At 36.9% G+C, this 21,294-nt stretch overlaps 1 pseudogene; it reads left to right on the top strand.

The window, feature by feature from the left end:
- LOC131275306 (olfactory receptor 7C1-like) overlaps positions 1-20,841 on the top strand; it is a 46,141-nt pseudogene extending 25,300 nt beyond the window's left edge.
- Positions 20,842-21,294: the final 453 nt, after the last annotated feature.

Raw genomic sequence — 21,294 nt, 5'->3', positions numbered from 1 at the left:
TCAGCAGAATTGCAACACCTGCTCTCCAATTCATTGTATTTGCCAGTGTCAGCTAACAGAGAGGTGAGGATGGTCAACCACCATACCAGGGAACTGAGAAAGTCTACAAGTGCAAGCAGGAGAATTCCACCCATCAGCCATGTGAGATCTAAGCCAACTCTCAATTTAGAGGTGGAGTGGACATCACCATCCCAGGGTACACAAGGTAGAGGAATAAAATATGGATTAGAGAAGATCTTAATCTAGGTACTTTTAAGTGTATAGAGAGATAATCCAGCATTTGCCTAATAAAAACTTATATTTGTTTCATATTTGTATATCATGGATTCCTATTTCTTTTGTATTATTTTACATCATGTGTTCTCTCATTGTATTCCTGAAATCAGGATTGAAGATAGAAACTGCTGCCTGGATTTTCAGCAGTAAAATATTTCATTCAGTTTATTCTGTATATATAAAATTATAGCAGGTGCTGGAGGGATGAAAGTGTATTGCAGTCACTCCCAGATGAAAGAAACTGCTTGTGTTTTATGGTGTTAGTGAAAAATAATCTCTCCTAGCAAAGGCTCTGTACCAGCTACCAAAGCTTGTTCATTAGTTCCTGAAAGGTCACATCCTGAACTGGCGATGTCATCTGACTGCTTTATAGTAATCCACATTCCATCTCCAATATGTGCCTTTCTCCTGCACCTTCAAAATCATAATTCAAGTGAGGTTGTAATCAACAACACAATCCCTGATTCTTCAAACAATGCTGGTTTCAATAATTTCTATCATTCTTCCAGTGACATAAATTTGCCCTTTAAAAAATATTTCCATATTGAAGGATATTATCTGGAAATTTCTTTCAGCACTCCATATGATAATAGTCCTCATTTATGGGTCATAAAAAGCTAATATGTGTTTTTCTGCATTTCCTACTATATCTTATTCTAATATTAAACCCAGATATTAGGACATAATTTCAGACATTTATGTAGGCTTACTGTTTTCTTCTGGGTAGACTAAGGTGAATGCTTCATTCATCAACTGATTTCCTTGCCATCACTACAAATGGCAAACCAGAGTGGCATTTTGGAGGTAATGATTTCTCTGAGCTAATGGTCATATTTGAAGATGTTAATAATTGCTTACATATTTGTATTCACTTCAAATTCTTTGGCAAAGCTGTGAATTCATTTTCACTTGCAATTTATTGACACACAGGTTCAGTCTCTGATGTGAGTCATACACTTATCAGAACTGAAATTTTCAGGAAAAGATATTTCATTCATGCAGTTTTATAAAATGTCTATGTTTTGATTACACCTTAATCTGAAAATTAAAAATCCTCACCTTGTCACTTTTTTCTGGAATTCTCTCCAGTGCAAGTAAGAGCCCCACCTTATTCCACATTAACTTGAATTAGGATTCTCAGTAAAATCATTTTTCACATAAACCAGTTTGTCAATACCTTTCCTAGGTGCTTTCTTTAAATGTTACTGCAAACAATATATTGTGAATCATTTTTTCCAAGCTATACAGGAGCAATTATGTACATTTACCAAATGGAAATAGTGTCAGTGGTCTTCTCACTCCCAACAATTTGATGTATCAGTTCCCAATTGCTACCCTGCAAGACTGCTATTTTGTAATCAGTTCTGGTACAAAATAGTTTACATGAAAGGCTTATTTTTGAGCAGAAATCTCTTTCCAAATAAAAGCTTTTAAGAATTTTTACTTTAGTCCATTGTACATTATAATAACTAGATATTATTATTCTATTATAGATGTGTTATTATAGTAGTTAAAGAATTTTATCATTGAAATAAAGACATTGGCCACCAGAGGTTCTGAGGAGAGGAAAGGGAAGAATAAGGAGTAATATGGAGACATTTTGGAGACATAAGAATTCTCCTACATGACCTTTCAATGATGGAAACAAGGCCATTATACATTTTGTCACAGCCTATAAAATTGTCTGAGACTGAGGGTAAACTATAATCTACAGTGTAGTCCATGGTTAGTAGCAATGCTTCAATATGTGTCCTTCAATGTTAACAAATGTACAACTCTAATGAAACAAGTTGTTAATGTGGTAAAGTGTGGGATCTTGAGCACCTGGAGCATATGGGAATCTACTATATTTTTAATGTAACATTTATGTAATCTAAAGCTTCTTTAAAAATAAAAACATTAAGAAAATTTTGAAAAAGAATCTTGAGAAAAAACGTGGTAGTCATGAACACTCATGTTACTGAAGAAACTAGAGTTATGTCTTTCAATATTTGGAAGTATGGAAAAGAGTGAAAAACAGTCCAGCTAAGAAAGGTGATACTTCTGTTATAATCAGGAACACTGTATAATCAAGAAGACTCCACTGGAATTATTGACCACACAAATATGCCCCCTTTCTGCAGTCAGGGAGAAGGAGGCTCATGTCTTCAGTATTGATTAAATAGGCACCACCACCTGCAGTTTCCCCATCTGGAGGACAGGAATACAAACCAGAAAGAGGGAGAAAAGACTGCTAAGAATCACCTACCCTACTGAAGTCACACCCTAAGAAGACTCAGTTGTGGATGCCAAACTTACTTACACTTTGATTGTATTTATGAAGAGAGGGTGATTGGTATCTTTCAAAATCCCCTAAGAAACTTCCTGTTTCCTTTCTAAATATTTAGCTGGTACACTGATTCATAAGGTAACATTTTTATTAAGCAAATATCATATGTGAGTGATGGAGACCTTTCAACTCTATTATATTCTCCTCGAACTTATGTTATTACAAAGATCTTTTCTTATTTCCCCATTCCTGCATCTTCTCTTTTTCTTTAAAATAAAAAAGTATTCCTGGTTTTGTCAGTAGAATTTTATTCTTCTCCAGGATCCTAAAATATGTGAAAACAATGATTCACTCTAAACTGAGGGTAAAATTTGTTCTCATGAAAAACAAAGTTTATTCCTTAAGAGTCTATAAATGGGTATAAGGGGAAAAAAAGCATCATATTGTCTTTTATCAGTGAAACTTAAGTACAGTTAGGTTTTTTTAAAAAGGGAAACCTTGCAGAGAGTTCCTAAAATATAGATTTCATCGAAAGACACTTCCATAATTTCAGTGAGAGATAAACACCAAGTTACAGAGGGAAAAACTGTTTTTTTTCCTGGATAAGTGGGGGATTTATTTGCTGTCTGAAAACCATGAAATATATGTTACATAGAAGGAGGGCAAGATACATTTTGAGTGATCTGTGTTCTGTTTAATTGAATGTTTTATGAGTAGAATAAATACTTTGGGACCCTAACATGAGAAATTTAGAAAAGATGAATACTGCCAATTGAAGATTTACTGTCCAGAGTGGGGAAGTGAGAATAAACACACCCAGGTCCAAGGAACATCATTTAAACCAAGAGAAAGTAGAAAACTGTAACAGAACGCTTACCTATTATAATGCATTGTAATAAGGTGGCCCATGCCTAAGTGAGTATGTTTCAAACATAGGAGCAATTACTCCTCCCTCCACTGCCAAGAACTGAGTTTGCAAGAGAAGCAAATTCTAGAGTAACAGTATTGAATGAGAAGGTCCTGGATTTCACATTCTAATGTCTTTCTCCAATGTCACACTTCCCATTTCTCCTCATTTCCAGATCATCCCTCTCAGAAGAATTGGAAGCACCTGCATATTAATAGCTCTGAGATACATCATCCTAAGTGTGGTTATATATATATATATTTTTCGTTTCCTGAATGAAAATATTTTGTATTTATTTATTATCCAAGAAGGAAAACATCAGTGGAACAATAAATCACTGAAATCAACCTGTAGATCTGTTTCACTGTGCAAAGAAAATATGAAAGGGAATGTTTTACTGGCAGTAAATGGAGGGACATGGATAAAATGTCAAGTGTAGTAGGTCCACAGATATAAATTTGGTTTATTTTCCATTTCTGTTTCAGGATCAGTGGGTCTTTGATTCCCATGGTAGATAAATTTCTCCCATTCCTACTTGGAAATTTTACATTTTCATCATTGTACATTTTTGCTTCAGAGGTTCTATTTATTTAATTATTGAAATATACCATTTAATATAATTGCAATATTCTTTTTAATCTTCTAAAACTCATTAAAAAGTGTTGTTTCATATTCTCTGAATATTTTCAAAATCTGAAAAACTTAAAAGCTTTTATTCCTATTGTCTGTCTTTTTTTCTGTCTTTTAGTCATGATAACTTGCTTTCTTAGGGTCTGTATAGATATTTTTAATTTTTGAAAAGATACTTAGATTACACAAATATCATATGAAAAAGGGGATTCTAATATGCCCCACTCCCCACACTTCCCACATTTTCCCACATGAACAACATCTTTCATTAGTGAGGTACATTCATTGCAATTGATGAACAAACTGTGGAGCATTGCCACTAAGCATGGACAAAGGTTTACATTGTAGTTTACACTCTCTTCGACATAATTCCATAGGTTATGGCAAGATATATAATGGTTTGCATCTGTTATTACAATGTCTTTTAGGACAATTCCCAATTCCAAAAAATGCCCCTGTCTTATAACACTTTTTACTGTTTCCTACCCTCAGAACCCCCAGTGACCACTACCTTCAGATTCCCTACATGTGGCTTTTCTGTCCTTTCATTTGTACTTGTAATTAGTACTAGAGTTTGTAGGTTTATGTACAAGTGACTGAAGTTTGGGGGCTGCCCATGTGCCAGCTGGGCCCTGAACTTCAATAGATTTGCAACACTTACTCTCCAGTTCATTGCTTTCACCCAAGACAACAGGCAAGGGGGTGATGATGGACAACTACATACCAAGTAACAGAGAAAGCCTAAAACTACAAGAGAAAGCCTAAAACTACATAGTCCCATCCATCAGCTCTAAAGGATCACAGCCCCTCTCTATTAGTTGTGGAGTAGACATCACCATCCCAGAATCCTCTGGTTGGGGGAATGAAATTTGGACTAAAGTAGACTTACTGGTATCTTAGTATGGACTTATTGTGATTCTAGCAATGTAAGAATTTATCCATTGATATACTGAGTTTTAAAATTCTGCTGTTTAATTTGAGGACATATTTGTGTGAATTCTTGGAGGTCTCAGTGGAAAAGAGAGGATTCACGTTTTACATTATTTGGAAATTTGCAAGCTAAAACAATTTAATGTTAAGTTGTGCACCTTGAGCCTTTAAGGTCACAAAGCTTCTGTGATTTCAGACTGCGTGCTGGATCCTCATTCAGAGAGCTTTGGCACTTGTAGCACCATGGTCAGGAGAAGTGTGTCTCTTCATACACATACTTGATTAATGTATTTATACTTTGTTAACCTTTATAATGCAACTATAATTCTAAGGATCCATCTTTTATACAGGAATCTCTTACTAGAGTTCCCACTTAGGATAATTTTCTAATTCATTTTCATATAGAACTTATTTAGTAATATGGAATCTCAAATTTCTTAATGTGGACAGTCTCTCAAAACTGCAGCTGGCATTTGAAATCCACTACACATCACAGTCCATTTTATTATTTATTTTGTGGCTAAACTAATTCATTCTGTTAGGCCAGATTTGGGATGAATTTGAAATATTCAGGGAAATTTGTAGGTGTGAATCCTCATATTTTAAAAAATAACACATCAAAAACCTATCTACAGGGAAGCAGACTTGGCCCAGTGGATAGGGCATCTGTCTACCACATGGGAGGTCCCCATGGGAGGTCTGCGGTTCAAATCAGGGCCTCCTTGACCTGTGTCCAGTTGGCCACGCACAGTGCTATTGCATGCAAGGAGTACCATTCCACGCAGGGGTGTCCCTGCATAGGGGAGCCCCATGGGCAAGGAGTGCACCCCATAAAGAGAGTCACCCAGTGTGAAAGAAAGTTCACTCCGCCCAGGAATGGCACCCCACACACGGAGAGCTCACGCAGCAAGATGACACAACAAAAAAGAAACACAGATTCCCATGCTGCTGACAACAACAGAAGCGGACAAAAAACATGCTGCAAATAGACACAGAGAACAGACAACTGGGGGGTGGGGGCAGGGAGGAAGGGGAGAGAAAATTTTTTTTAAAAAGCCTAACTACAGATTTGTGGGAAATAGAAAAAGAAGGGCAAACTGTACCTAAATCTAGAAGAAGGAGAAAAACAATATAGATTTCAGTGAAGAGAAATGAACTAGAGTATAGAAAAAACAATTGTGTGAACCAATGAAATTGTTTCTTGGAAAAGATCAATAAAATAGAAAAGGTTTATTTAGATTGAAAAAGAAACAAGAAAGAGGATGTAAATTACCAAAATAAAAATTGTAATCAGGGATGTTGCTAAATATTGCTGACATTAAAGGGATTATGAATTAAATCTATGAATAATTGTCTACCGAAATCTAGAAAATAGAAGAAATGGACCAATTCCTAAAAACATGCAATTTATCTAAATTGACTGAAAAGAAATAGATCTCAACAAAAACATAATGAGTAAAGAAATTCAATTAGTTATCAAAAACTTCTCAAAACTAGAAGTCTAGGATCAGACATCTTCCAAAATGAAATCTATGAAATATTCAAAGAAGAATTAATGACAATATTTTTCATAACCTTCCAATTTGAAGTCAAGATACATATAGCTTCCAAACTCATTCTATGAGACTAAAGTTATTTTGATGCCAAAACTGCATAAAGCATATCAAAGAAAGTAAAGCAAGGAGCAATTTCTCTCATAAATATAGATGCAAAGCACTTAACAAATACTAGCATGTCAAATCCAAGGGAATATTACAAGAATTACCTACTAAGACAAAATGGGATTCAAAATGAATGTTCAACTTAAGAAAATCGATGTAATATACCCATTAACCTAATGAAAAGGAAATCACATGAAAATCTAAATTGATGCAGGAAATGTGAATGATAAATTCCAACACCTTTTCATGATAAAAATACTTAGAAAAAGAAGAATATAAATAACTCCCTAAACAGAATAAACAAAATATATAAGAAAACACAGGTAATCTTATCCTCAATCCTGAAAGAGTGGAAGTTATCTCTTTGAGATCTGGAACAAAACAAGGATGACTGCTTTCAATATTGCTATTCAGTATTATACTGGAAGTTAAGAAATTAGGCCATAAAACTAAATAAAGTCTACCCAATTTAGAAAGAAAAAGTAAAATCATCTGTTTTAAGAAATGTGGTGATCCTTATCTATATCATGACAAGCTGCCCCAAGAAAACCCTAGAGATCATAAATGAATTCAACCAAATGAAACCTATCAGGTTTACATGAAAAAAAAAGTTTTACATTATACAACAGAAAGAACATTCTTAAATGGACAATAAAAAAATCCACTCACCATACCATCTAAAAGAAGAAAATGCATAGGAATAACTTTAACTAAAAAGGATGCACAATGAAAACTTCAAAAAAAAAGTTGAATGAAATAATAAAAGAACTAAGTAAATGGCAAGGTATTCTGTGTTCATGAATAGGGAGAATTAATATTGTTAAGATGTCAGTACTACCCAAAGTTATCTACAGCTTCGATGTAATTCCCATCTAAGTCCTAAGAGTCTTTTTAGCAGAAATGGAAAAGCTGATCCTGATATATGGAAATATACTCCAGGAGGATTCCAGTACCATCTTATTATGTTGCATTTACTTATTTGCTTATCTCATGCCTTCTAAAGTCTGTGAGCTGTTTGAGCAGAAGCAAAATATCTCACTCTTCTATTCATTCCCAGAATATAACTTACTATTTACCATACAGTATTGTTGAATAAATATTTGTCAAATGATTAAGAAATAAATGATTGTGTGATTTGCACATATATTGCTAAGTTTTGGGGAGAATGGAGAAGAAGTGAGAGAAAAGGAAATCTTGTTGAGAGAGGGAAGTCCCATGACTCCAAAGGAGACAGATTGGAAACAAGATATTTTAGTGTACCCAGAGTCTTTTTTACTATCAGTGATAGAGAAACCATTTTGGGAAACCTTGTAATATTAGAGTTCACATCTAAAGAAAGGTGACTTCCTATAGGGAAGGAAGGTGTTCAGTGGGATAAGAGATGGACATGATTCTCCTTATCTGTCTTCTGAGGTTCAAAACTGGCACGAGTTTGCTTTGTGGTTTTCTTTCTTACCTCCAGAGAAGTATGTATCTTATCAAGAAGAGAGAGAAAAGAATAATTCATTCCTGAGTTTCATGGGAATGAAATCCCTAAAGGTCTCTGTGGCAGGTTGATACTATTTATGAATTCCAAGAGGAGATTTCAATTATGTTTGTAAACTGGTCTGTTCCTCTGTATATGATACCCTTTGATTGATTTAAATTCATTTTTTTTACATTTACTTAATTAAATCAAGATTAGAGCTTTGATTTGATCATATCACTGGCGGTACTCATGGTTGAGTCCCTGCCCCCTTGGTGTCCTATATAAATGAACACTCACTCATGAAGATACACTGGAGAAGACACACAGTGGAACATAATTTCATAGATAGAGATTTTTGTTTCACTGCTTTTTCTTTTTCTAAAATTTTGGGAAGAATCCGGTTCAACACATGACATTTAGTCATCAAACAATATGAAGAACTAAATATGAATTTGGGAATGAAGAATTGAGCGACACATTGTTTCTTTTATAAAAGATTATATCTAAACAATTTAAGAGACATAGAAATGAGTACATGCAATATCCTGAGCTGGCTCTGAATTCCTAGTGAAGAGGGTCTAGAACTTTGGACTCATCCTGTGTTGTGCGAGTTAATGAAGGCATCATATGGGACCTCATGATTGAACTGAGCCTTGAAGGAGGAATTGGAATAATTCCATGAGGATGTGGAGGTAGAAGCACAACAAAAAGAAATAAGAGGGACACAAATGTGAGTTCTGTATAACCATAGGATGTGGTGCAGTTTTAGAAATAATTCTGAATATCTGATGAACAATGATGGACATTCATGAAAAGTTGAAAATGAGCCTTGTAAAAGAGAGCCTTGTATTCTGTCCACAAATTGGATCTTTATGTTTGAGGTTACTGGAGTCTGTGTAGGGTTTAGAGACAGTGATGTTCATGAAAACCCTTGCCAAGTAGAAAGATTTCTCTGGGTTAATATGACTCTATCTGTTGTAAAAACTTTGGAAAGATGATGAGGGATGAAAATAGAAGAGTGGATGCATGGAAGGAGGTGTGATGAGTTAGCATATGTGGGGTTGAATCATAAAGTTTTCACTATTAATGCTTGGCATAATGTCAGTCATTTCATGTTTATCATTTTATTTAGTTATTCCAATTACTCTGTGAAATCGGAGTAATTTTCCAATGCATATAATTGTGTCGGTATTGAATCTTGGAGTTTTATGATCCCAGGAATTTGCATTTCACTAAAAATTTTACTTCTTAATAAACTTAATATTTAGAACAGTTTTAGAGTTGCAGAAATCCTGTAAGGATGTTATAGATAGTTTCCAAGAACCTCTTACCCCCTTTCCCCTGTTTGTACCATCTGCCATCCAAAATAACACCTTTTATTTATTTGTCATAACTTCTTAGTCACTTTGTGATTGTGGCAGCTTCTCAGACTCTTCTTGGCTTGATAACCTGGATACTTTCGAGGAGTGTAGGTAAGATATATTGTAAAGTTTCCCTCAGTTTGAATTTTCTGATGTTCTTCTCATGATTAGACTGAGCTTATGGGTTTTTGGAAGAATGCACCAGAAATAAAGTATCATTTTCGTACCATCATAACCAGGGTGCATCCTATCAACATGACTTATCATTGTTGATATTGACTTCTTTCAGCAGTGTTTTGTGGTTCCCCAGCATAAGGTTCCTCATTTCTCTAACCTTCCTTATATCACCTTTGGGAAGAAGTCACTAAGTGAAACCCATACTTCAAGAGTGGGATTTTTCTCCATGGCCTTGAAAAAGTAATATCTACATAAATTATTGATTTTTTTCCTGCAAGAGAGATTTGTCTCTTCTTATTTATTTAATCAATTATTTATTAATATCAGGATGAACTCATGAAATTTATATGATACTTTTAGTAGTGACACAATATTACTTTTCTTGTTTAATTTGTTCCACTTTTGGCCATGGGGGTAAAATGTCAGCTGTACTCTTTATCTGTAGTACAACCCCATCATTGAGAGTTTTATTTTAGCACATATTTACTCTATGGTACTATAAATTGTGCCAGTCATTTCTTGCATGTTTCTCTCTTAGAGTCAACAATTTCTCCAAGAAGACACTTATTGGATAATGGTGATAAATTCCATGTTCTGAGTTCCACGGTACTGTGCCTTCTAAGGCCTCTCTGAAGAGAGTGTGAGGAAACATATGTGTGTATATACATGTTTATAAATATGCCTACATACAACACTCTATATTTACTGATACATGAGTTAATAAATCTAAACTATTAACATATAGAACATTCTAGTCTCCTCCCTTGCTTATCTATAATCACCTATTTCACAGTGTGAAAAATATTCCCTCATCTGTCCACTATCTATGAAACTTGATTCCAGTGCAAATGCATAGAAGTATTAGAATTGTTAATCCATACATGGTGGGTTGGTACATTGTTAATTATATAACTGTACTTTCATAGTTTTTTTTGGTTATTTTACAGAGTCAATTCATATCCAATATTACTTCTTTTTTTAAAGTTTAAAACATATCATTGAAAATGTCTTTAAAGATAATTAATTATGAAAATAATACACATTTATAGGGAATGAGTAGATTTTTTTCCAAAATGTTACACTGAAAAAATATAAGAAGTTCCTTTACACCCCACTCCCCACCCCAATTACATCATTTTTAATTGTATTGATACATAGATCACAAATTACATCAAAAAAATAAGAGGTGCCCCTAAACCCCCTACCCCACTCTTTCCACATCAAAAACCTTATTCATCATTGTGGTTCATTTGTTGCATTTGGTGAATACATTTTGGAGCGCTGCTGTACCACGTGGATTATAGTTTACATTTTAGTTTACACTCTCCCCCAGTCCATTCAGTAGGTTATGGCAGGATATATAATGTCCAGCATCTGTCCTTGCAATATCATTTAGGACAACTCCAAGTCCCAAAATTGTCCCCACATCACCTCTTTTCTTCCCTCTCCCTGCCCTCAGCAACTACTGTGGTCACTTACTGCACATCAATGCTCAATTTCTTCCATTGCCAGTCACAGCAATGTGTGTGTAAGTGGCTCTCTGAATCTTGAAGTTTCAGAATCAGCAAGGCCAACACTTTCTTCATCATCTCTGAACACTCTATTCTTAAAAAACTTTTTATATTTTATGGAAGTATATCATTCATACATTAACATGCACACTAAAGATTTTGATCTTACAAAATATACATACATAACATCACACAGGTGTCTCATACATCACCCTTTCACCAACTCTTTGCATTGTGAAACATTTGTTACAAACTGTGCATGAACATCATCACAATATTACTACCAACTAGAGTTCCTATCTTCCATTTGGTGTATTTTTTCCCCAACCCATATTATTTTTTAAATATATTTTTATTACAAATATTGTGAACTTGCAAAACAATCATACAGATGTGTAAATTTCCCATACAATTCCACATCCTTGTTGAACATTTGTTACAGATTATGAGACAATATGACCAGACTATTACTACCAATCATGGTCCGTTAGCATCCTTTTTATTAGAGTCATGCAAACCTTTATCTTTCTTTTTTTTTAAGATTTATTTATTTATTTCTCTACCCTTCCCCAGCCCGACCCCAGTTGTCTGTTCTCTGTGTCTATTTGCTGTGTCTTCTTTGTCCGCTTCTGTTATTGTCAGCAGCACAGGAATCTGTGTTTCTTTTTGTTGTGTCATCTTATTGTGTCAGCTCTCTGTGTGTGTGGCACTATTCCTGGGCAGGCTGCACTTTCTTTCACGCTGGGCAGCTCTCCTTCTGGGGTGCTCTCCTTGTGCATGGGGCTCCCCTACGTAGGAGACACCCCTGCATGGCAGGGCACTCCGTGTGTGCATCAGGACTGCACATGGGCCAGCTGCACATGGGTCAACGAGGCCCAGGGTTTGAACTGTGGACCTCCCATGTGGTAGATGGATGCCCTAACCACTGGGCCACGTCCTCTGCCCATAGCATACATTTAGCACACTTTTTCCATACACCTCCTTTATCAACACAGTACAGCTTGACATTTATGCAAGAATATTATAGTATTGCTGTTAACCACAGTCTACAGGTCACACTAATTGTAGTTTTCCATGTATATACAATAGTGATATACATCTGCTCTAGTTCACAGAAGAACTTGCTTGTATTTGCACCCTTAACCACAATTCTCAACTGCCTCTGGGTTTACTGTGTATTTCAGTCCTTCAGGTATTCTTTTATTTTTTTTAAAGATTTATTTATTTATTTCTCCCTCCCCCGCACCCTGCCCCAGTTGTCTGTTCTCTGTGTCTATCTCCTGTGTGCTCTTCTTTGTCCGCTTCTGTTGTTGTTAGTGGCACGGGAATCTGTGTTTCTTTTTGTTGCGTCATCTTGCTGTGTGCTGCCTGCCATTCCTGGGCAGGCTGAAATTTCTTTTGCACTGGAAGGCTCTCCTTATGGGGCTCACTCCTTGCGCATGGAGCTCCCTTATGCGGGGACACCCCTGCGTGGCAGGGCACTCCTTGTGTGCATCAGCACTGCACATGGGCCAGCTCCACATGGGTCAAGGAGGCCTGGGGTTTGAACTGCGGACCTCCTATGTGGTAGATGGATGCCCTATCCACTGGGCCAAGTCTGCTTCCCTCTCAGTTATTCTTTAGCTTTCTTTCTATTGACATTTACTTCCCCAGACTAACTTTTTCAGCCACAATCCCATTTATAATCCAGTTACTACTCACTATAATGTGTTATTACCAACTCTATCCATCACTACACTTTTAAGTCCAGTTAATTAAAACTTCTACAGGAGGAGGCAGGGCAAGGTGGTGTCTGAGTGAGTGCAACTGCAAAGAAGCAGCAAAGTGGTGTTGGAGTCTTGCCGGAGCAGGCTGTTTCAGGACCTTGCAAGGCAGGTGGTGTATGGACGTCTGTTTTTTAGAGACAGTGACAGAAGTAGTGCTTGCTAAAGGTAGGATTGCAGGTTAGAAGCACAGAGGTTGAAAGCTGTGGGGAGGCGGGACCCTTCCACTTATGGCTGGTGGCCACAATGTTCCCTGAGAACTGTCAGTTGTGTGGTGGTGTCCCTGGGCACCATGATCCCCAGATACGTGGTCCCCAGGTCTGTGTCCCCTAAGCTCCATAGCCCGCATTCCACACACCTACATACTCTGAGTCTGCAGTGTCCTGGGCTTCCGTTTCCCAAGTCCAGCACTTCTGGAGGTCCGGGATTGCCCAAGCCCTCCAGTTCTGGACTGACTTCATGAGTGGGAGGGATTCGGTAGAAGGTGCAGCAAAGGGGCCAAGTGAGTGAAGGTTCAATTTTCTGGTTCTCCCTCCCTCCTTTTTCTGTGTATCTGTGCTTCGAGGAGCATACCAGCTGGCTTGGGGAGAGCCTGGGAAGAAAGGAGTAGTGAATCTGCTGACAAAACCCAATTCACCTAAATACCCTGTGATATGAAACTTGGTCTGGGAGAAGGTGGAGTCGGAAAATCAACTAGCCCTCTCATAGCACACCTAAAGGAGAGGGACTGTAGGAGGTGCTTTCCAAGCTTCCAATAGCATACTTGGGGTTCCTGGTGAGCTGTGGGTGCTCTCTCTCTGGAAACAAAAGTCACTGTTTTCTGTGCAGAGCTGGTTCAACAAGGACCCACTTGAATCTCCTACTGGACCTCTCAGGCAGCTTTCCTGCTGCCCTGGGTGACAGGGAAGTAAGGAGGGGAAAAGGGGAGAATGTCAAATCCCTAAGCATTTTATTTGACTGCAAGGAGATACCTTGCTTGAAACTTTGTCTGGCATTTTATTGGGTTGTCTTCTTGTTTTCTTTCTCTTAATCCCCCAAGGTCCTTTTTCTCTTTCTTTTTCTGTTTTCTCTTTTTCTTTTTCTTGCTTACTTACCCCCTCCTTTTTGTCCCTTTTTTCCTTTTCTTTCTTTCATCTCCTTTTTTTAAATATTTTAAAATATTAGGTGCTGCAGGGAGTGCTTCACATTTGCTGTATTTCCTCATTCTCCATTCCACTTTTGTGTGTATATTGATTTTGGTCACCAACACTATCCCCTTTCCTCTACATCTTTCTATCCTCCATCATTTATTGTTTCTCTTACATTACACATCTCTTTCTTTGCCCCCCTATTTTTCTGAATTTATTTCTAATACCTTTGCTCTGTTTTCTGTCTTATACTTACTCTTTATATTACTGTCCTTTTTTTACTCTTTCCCTCTTTCCTGAACACACTGGCCTTTTAATTCACACTATATTCCTCCCCATATTTAGTTTACTGTCTCATTATACATACACTACTTTTCATACTGTTATAAGTATACATACCTTACATGAGCCAAATATCCATTCTCCTAGATCACACATGGTTCCTCTTAATATTTGTTATCAATGCTAATATTGTTCATTTTTCTTCTCTTACTCTTTTGGCTTTCCCTGACCTTAATATTTTCCTTCAAGTGAACTTAGCCAACAACAAGGAAATAGAATAAGAACAAAGTGACAAAGAGAAGAATTAACACACATGCAAAAACAACTAATTAAACACCAAACTAGACAAAGAAGATAAGCAACTGATTAAAACCATCAATATAAAATGATGACAAGACAGCAACAAAAAGTTACAAACCAAAATAATAATTAGGAAAACATGCTCCAATCCAATGAACAAACTAAAATCAGGAAGAGTAACAGAACATCAAACAAGTAATTAAAGCTCTCAAAACATATATTAGGGACAAATTTGATGAGGTGGAGGAAGAGATTAAGAATATGAAGAAAACACTTAGAGAGAATACAGAAGAAATTGCAATCATACACAAAAAGATAAAAGATGTGATGGTGATGAACAGCACAATTCTAGAAATCAAAAATACACTCTCAGCAAATAACAGCAGACTCAAAGAGGCACAGAAAAGAATTAGTGGTGTGGAAGACAGTATATCTGAAATCAAACAGATAGTAGAAGTGATCGATAAAAAGAAAGAAAAATTCCAGCATGGATTTAGGGATCTGAATGACAATGGAAAACACACAAACATATACATTATAGGCATCCCAGAAGGAGAAGAGAAGGGAAAAGGGACAGAAGGGGTGTTGGAGGAAATAATGGCTGAAAACTTCCCAAATCTACTGAGGGAGATGGATGTACATGTCCAGGAAGCACAATGCACTCCAAACAGCATAAATTCCAACAGGCCTACCCAAGACATATACTTGTACAATTACATGCTAGGCCACAGAAAAAGTCTCAATGAATTCAGAAAGACTGAAATCATACAAAATAATTTCTCTGACCACAGTAGAATGAAGCTGGAAATCTTCAAGGGACAGAGACCAAGATTTGGCACCAAGATTTGGAAGTTAAACAGCACTCTTAGAAAAACAGTTGGTCAAGGAGGAAATGACAAAAGAAATTAATAACTACCTTAAAACTAATGAAAATTATAACACAACATATCCAAACTTATGGGATGCAGCAAAAGCAATACCGATAGGGAAATTTATAGCCATAAATTCATACATCAAAAAAGAAGAAAGAGCTAAAATTGAATAACTAATTGTACAATTGGAGGAATTAGTGAAAAAGCAACAAACTAAATACAAAGGAAGAAGAAAGAAAGAAATAACAAAGATCAGCACAGAACTAAATGAAATAGAAAAAAAGAAAGCACTTGAAAAAATGAGCAAAACCAAGAGCTGGTTTTTTGAGATCAATAAAATTGACAAACTGTTACCTAGACTAACAGAGAAAAAAAGAAGGAAGATGATGCAAATATGCAAAATAAGAAATGAGAAAGGAGATATCAACATTGACCCCACAGAAATAAAGACTATTATAAAAGGATACTTTGAAAAACTATATTCCAAGAAAAAGGACAATTTAGAGGAAATGGACAAATTCCTAGAAACACATAAGCAGCTTACATTGATGAAAGAAGAAACTGATGATCTCAACAAACCATTCACAAGTAAAGAGATAGAATCAGTCATTAAAACCTCTCAACTAAGAAGAGCCCTGGGCCAGACAGCTTCACAGGTGAATTCTACCAAGCATTCCAGAAAAAACTAACACCAATCATGCTTAAACTCTTCCAAAAAATAAAAATACAAGGAACATTGCCTAACTCATTCTATGATGCCAACATTACTCTAATACCAAAGCCAAAGACACCACAAGAAGGGAAAATTACAGACCAATCCCTCTAATGAACTTAGACATGAAAATCCTCAAAGAAATACTTGCTAATCATATTCAACAATACACTAAATAAATTATACACCATGCCCAAGTGAGATTCATTCCAGGTATGCAAGGATGGGTCAACATAGGAAAATCAATTAATGTAATACACCATATAAACGGACTGAAGATAAAAGAATCACATGATCGTATCTATAAATGCAGAAAAAGCATTTGACAAAATACAGCACACTTTCCTAATAAAAACAAGGCAAAAGATCAGAATAGAGGGAAATTTTCTCAACATGATAAAGAGCATATATGAAAAACCCACAGCTAACATCATTTACAATCTTGAAAATCTAAAATCTTTCTCTCTAAGATCAAGAAAAAAAGAAGGATGCCCACTATCAGCCCTTCTATTTGTCTTAGAACTACTTGCTCAAGCGCTGAGGGAAGAACCAGACATAAGAGCCATCCAAATTGGAAAGGAAGAAGTGAAAATTTCACTATTTGCAGATGATATGATCCTATTCATAGAAAACCCTGGGAAGTCTACAAGAAATCTTCTAGAACTCATAAATGAGTTCAGTAAAGTCACAGGTTACAAAATCAATATGCAATAATCAATACCATTTCTGTATACCAATAATGATCAATCTGAGGATGAAATCAGAAATCAAATACCATTTCCAATAGTAAATAAAAAAAATAAAATACCTAGGAATAAATTTAAATAAAGATGTAAAGGACTTATACACAGAAAACTACAAACACTGCTCAAGGAAATCAAAGAAGACCTAAATAAATGGAAGAATATTCCCTGCCCATGGATAGGAAGACTAACTATCATTAAAATGTCTATCCTACCAAAACTGATCTATGGATTCAATACAATCCCAATAAAAATCCACGCAGCATTCTTTAATGAACTAGATAAACTTACTATGATATTTATTTGGAAAGGAAAGTGGTCCCAAATAGCCAAAGACATATTGAAAAAGAAAAATGAAATTGGAGGAATCACACTACCTGACTCCAAAATGTACTACAAAGCTACAGTTGTGAAAATGGCATCGTATTGACAGAAGGATAGACATACTGACCAATGGACTTGAAATGAGAGTTCTGATATAGATCCTCAAATAAACAGCCGTATGGTATTCAACAAGGCCACCAAACCTCTCAACTGTGAGAGAATGGCCTCTTCAACAAATGGTGCCTGGAGAACTGGATATCCATATTTAAAAGAATGAAAGAGGATTACCAATTCACACCTTTTACAAAAATCAACTCAAGATGGATGAAAGACCTAAATATAAGAGCCAAGACCATAAAGACTTTGGAAAGCAATGTAGGGAAGCATCTACAGGACCTTGTAATAGGAAACAGCTTCATGAACTTCACACCCAAAGCATGAGCAGCCAAAGAACAAATAGATAAATGGGCTTCCTCAAAATTAAAGCCTTCTGCACCTCAAAGGAATTTGCCAAGAAAGTGAAAAGAGAGTCTACGCATTGGGAGAAAATATTTGGTAACCATATATCTTATGGGAGAAATATCCTGCATTTATAAAGAATTCCTATATCTTGAAAATAAAAAGACAAGCAACCCATTTAAAAAATGGGAAAAAGATTTGAACAGATGCTTCTCAAAAGAAGTTTTACAAATAGCTAAAAGGCACATGAAAAAATGCTCAAAATCACTAGCTACTAGGGAAATGCAAGTCAAAACACAATGAGATACCATATTACTCCCATAATTCTGGCAACTATCAAAAAATCAGAGATCTACAGGAGCTGGAGAGAATGTGGAGGAATGAGAACTCTCATCCACTGCTGGTTGGAATGCAGAAGGACCCAGCCATTCTGGAGGACAGTATGGTAGTTTCTCAAAAAACTAGGTGCAGATTTACCATATGAACCAGCAATTCCACTGCTGGGTATATACCCAGAAGATCTGAAAACAAGGACACAAGCTGATATACACACACCAATGTTCATAGCAGCACTATCCACTGTTGGCAAAAGTTGGAATCAATCCAAATGCCATCAAGAATGAATGGATAAATAAAATGTGTATACATACAATGGAATACTACTCAGCTATAAGAACAAATACACTACAAACACATCTGATAACATGGATGAATCTTGAGAACTTTATATTGAGTGAAGTAACCCAGGCATTGAAGGACAAATACTACATGACCTCTCTGATAAGAAATAAGTAAACCAAGCTGTTTCAGAGAGATAGAAACAGCTTCAGAGTGACTGGATGATATGCTTAAAGGAAGTTGGGGAGTAGAGAAAGGGTGCAAGCTGACACCTGCATGGGTGAAAGCTATGATAAGCTGAATATAAGTATTTGTACAGAGGAGGGATAAAATGGGGGCATAAAGATACCTCGAGGCAGGGCTTTGTGAGCATGAGGGGGGCTGGAGATGAAAGGATGGATCAGATGGCCCAATTTTTGGGGGGGACGGTGGGCAGAACATTTGAATATAGGAAACTGTCAGGTATGTGGTTGAAATTATAAATTAGAGAAAACTCTAGAAAATATAGTATGAAAGGTTACCTGTTTTAAGATGCTTAAGGGGGGGGTCTGAAACATGGAAAGCTTCTAGGGAGAGTGTCATAATGGGTTATACTATTGGGTGGAGACCCATAAAATGAGGGTGAAAGTATACTCACATCCTGGGGAGAACTGATGTTCTCAAATAGAGGGAATTTTACCTCTTGAGAGAATTGGTGGCTCCCAGTGGGTTAGGGCAGTCGAGTACGTCAAGCTCTCAACATTGTTGCAAGTATCTCTGAATATGGTCCTTCATGTAATGAAGATTGAATGTCACAGTGGGCCCTGAGAGGATGGGGAAAAAGGTGTTGAATAGATGGAATCAGTGTAACTGTGGGTCAATGGAAGTATTCCATAAGATCATGCAATGATGGATATAGGACATGTTAAATTACACCAAAAATGTATTAAAGTCTATAGGCTAAAATATAAATGATAATGTAAAACATAAGATAACTAAAAATTTAGAAAATTGTATAGTCTAAAATATAAACCATAATGGAAACTCAAATGGAATCATGTTTGAAAGCTATTGTTTCAATATCTGTACATGAACTGCAGCAAATAGAATATGAACATGTAGAAAGATCAATGTTTGTGAACGGACAAAGGGTTTGATGTTGGATATGTGGGAGTACCATATATTGTATATGTGAATTATTGTGATCTAAAACTTATGTGAAGATAAACTTAATAGTTGGAAGATGAAAAAAAAAGAAAGTATGTAGACACTGAGGAAGAAATGGAAGAAATTGCCTTGCCACGGTATATGCAGGGCAACACCTACAGCAGTGATGAAAGGCAAAATGTTAAAACAAAACTTTCAGTTTTTCATTTTTTGATACTCCAATTTATTTTTCCTTTTTTAAATTTTTCTAAATTAGTATATATTCTGTATCTAACCTTTAAACCCATCATTATACACCATTTTGCTATTTATGGAATCTGGCAATATATTAGGCTTCCTTTCTAAAGAAGTTTTGGAGTACAGAAGGGTTCAACTATGGCAGGGGAGGAATACTGGTGTGGTGTGTTATTGAAAGGGGGCACGTGATTGGGAGGGAGTTCTCCACGGTGTGTACACAGGGTACATGAAAATGTTTGGGTATTTTCATAGTGGTTTCAGTTAAAAATGACAACTGAGGGAGTGCTGAGTTCCAATCCAGGGGAGCTCTATCACATTCCCAAATGAACAGCAACAATACCCCAAGTGCAATGTCAAAAACCAATAAAGATGGGCAGCCCAGCAATGAGCCCTTGATACTGATGGCTACGATTATGAGCTTGTGTGCCTGAAATATGAACTAGGCGTAGAGCTGCAAGGTGCTGAAGAGTTACCTCCTGAGGACCTCCATGTTGCTCAAATGTGGTCACTAAGCCAAACTTAGCATGTAAATGCATTACCTTCCCCCCAGCATGGAACATGACTTCTGGGGATGAACCTCCCTGGTGCCAAGGCATTACTACCAAGCCCCATTTGATGATGTAATTAGAAAAAGACCTTGAATAAAAGGGCCAACTCAGACCAGCAGAATATCTCAGCCTACATGTAATATCAAGTGTTTAAAACTGCTTTTTGTCTTGGACAAAAGGGGGAAATGGAAAGGACAAATGAGTTTGTATGGCTATGATTCTCCAAAAACAGTTGGGAGGTCATCAATGGAGTAACGTTTATGCACATCTCAGCAGGGTCCCAGAGACAGCCAAAGTAGATAGAAACCCAGGTACTGGTTCTCCTGAGGGCTGCAGAGACCCTATGTTCATGGCAGATGGCTCTGCAGTTCAGTGCCATGTCAGTTGGCCCTGCTTTGAGTTTGCATTCCTGAGTGAGATGGAGTTAGACTCAGATGTGATCTTTCTACACATGCCTCTTCTGTTACTTTTACCAGACCTGTATTTGGCTTTGGGTTTCAGGTATACTCAGGAGGCCTGAACCTCTGGACTGTCCATGTGACAGCCAGGCCCTGAGCCTCAGCAGGCTTGCAACTCCTACCCTCTGGTTTATTGCTTTTATCCTGGCCAGCTAACAGGGATGTGAAGAAGGTCAACCACCACACCAGGGAGCCAAGAGTGCCTACAACTGCAAGCAGGAGAATTGCATCCATCATTTATGTGGAATGTTAGTCCCTTCTTGATGTAGAGGTGGACTGGACAGAACCATCCCAGGGTCTACAGGATGGAGGAGTAGGATATAGATTAGAGTTGACTTACTGGTGTTCTGCTGGGGAACTATTGTGATTAGTAAGGGAAGAAATTGTAGTAGTGATGTGAAGAAAGTGGTCACGGTAGCTGCTGATGTTAGGGAGAAGGAAGAAAAGATATGATGTGGGTGCATTTTCAGGATTTGGAGTTGTCCTGGGTGATGATGCAGGACAGCTGCCGGACA

This window comes from Dasypus novemcinctus, chromosome 22, assembly GCF_030445035.2.
Source record: "Dasypus novemcinctus isolate mDasNov1 chromosome 22, mDasNov1.1.hap2, whole genome shotgun sequence".
Classification (NCBI taxonomy): Eukaryota; Metazoa; Chordata; class Mammalia; order Cingulata; family Dasypodidae; genus Dasypus; species Dasypus novemcinctus.
This window is presented reverse-complemented; position numbering and strand designations above follow the sequence as displayed.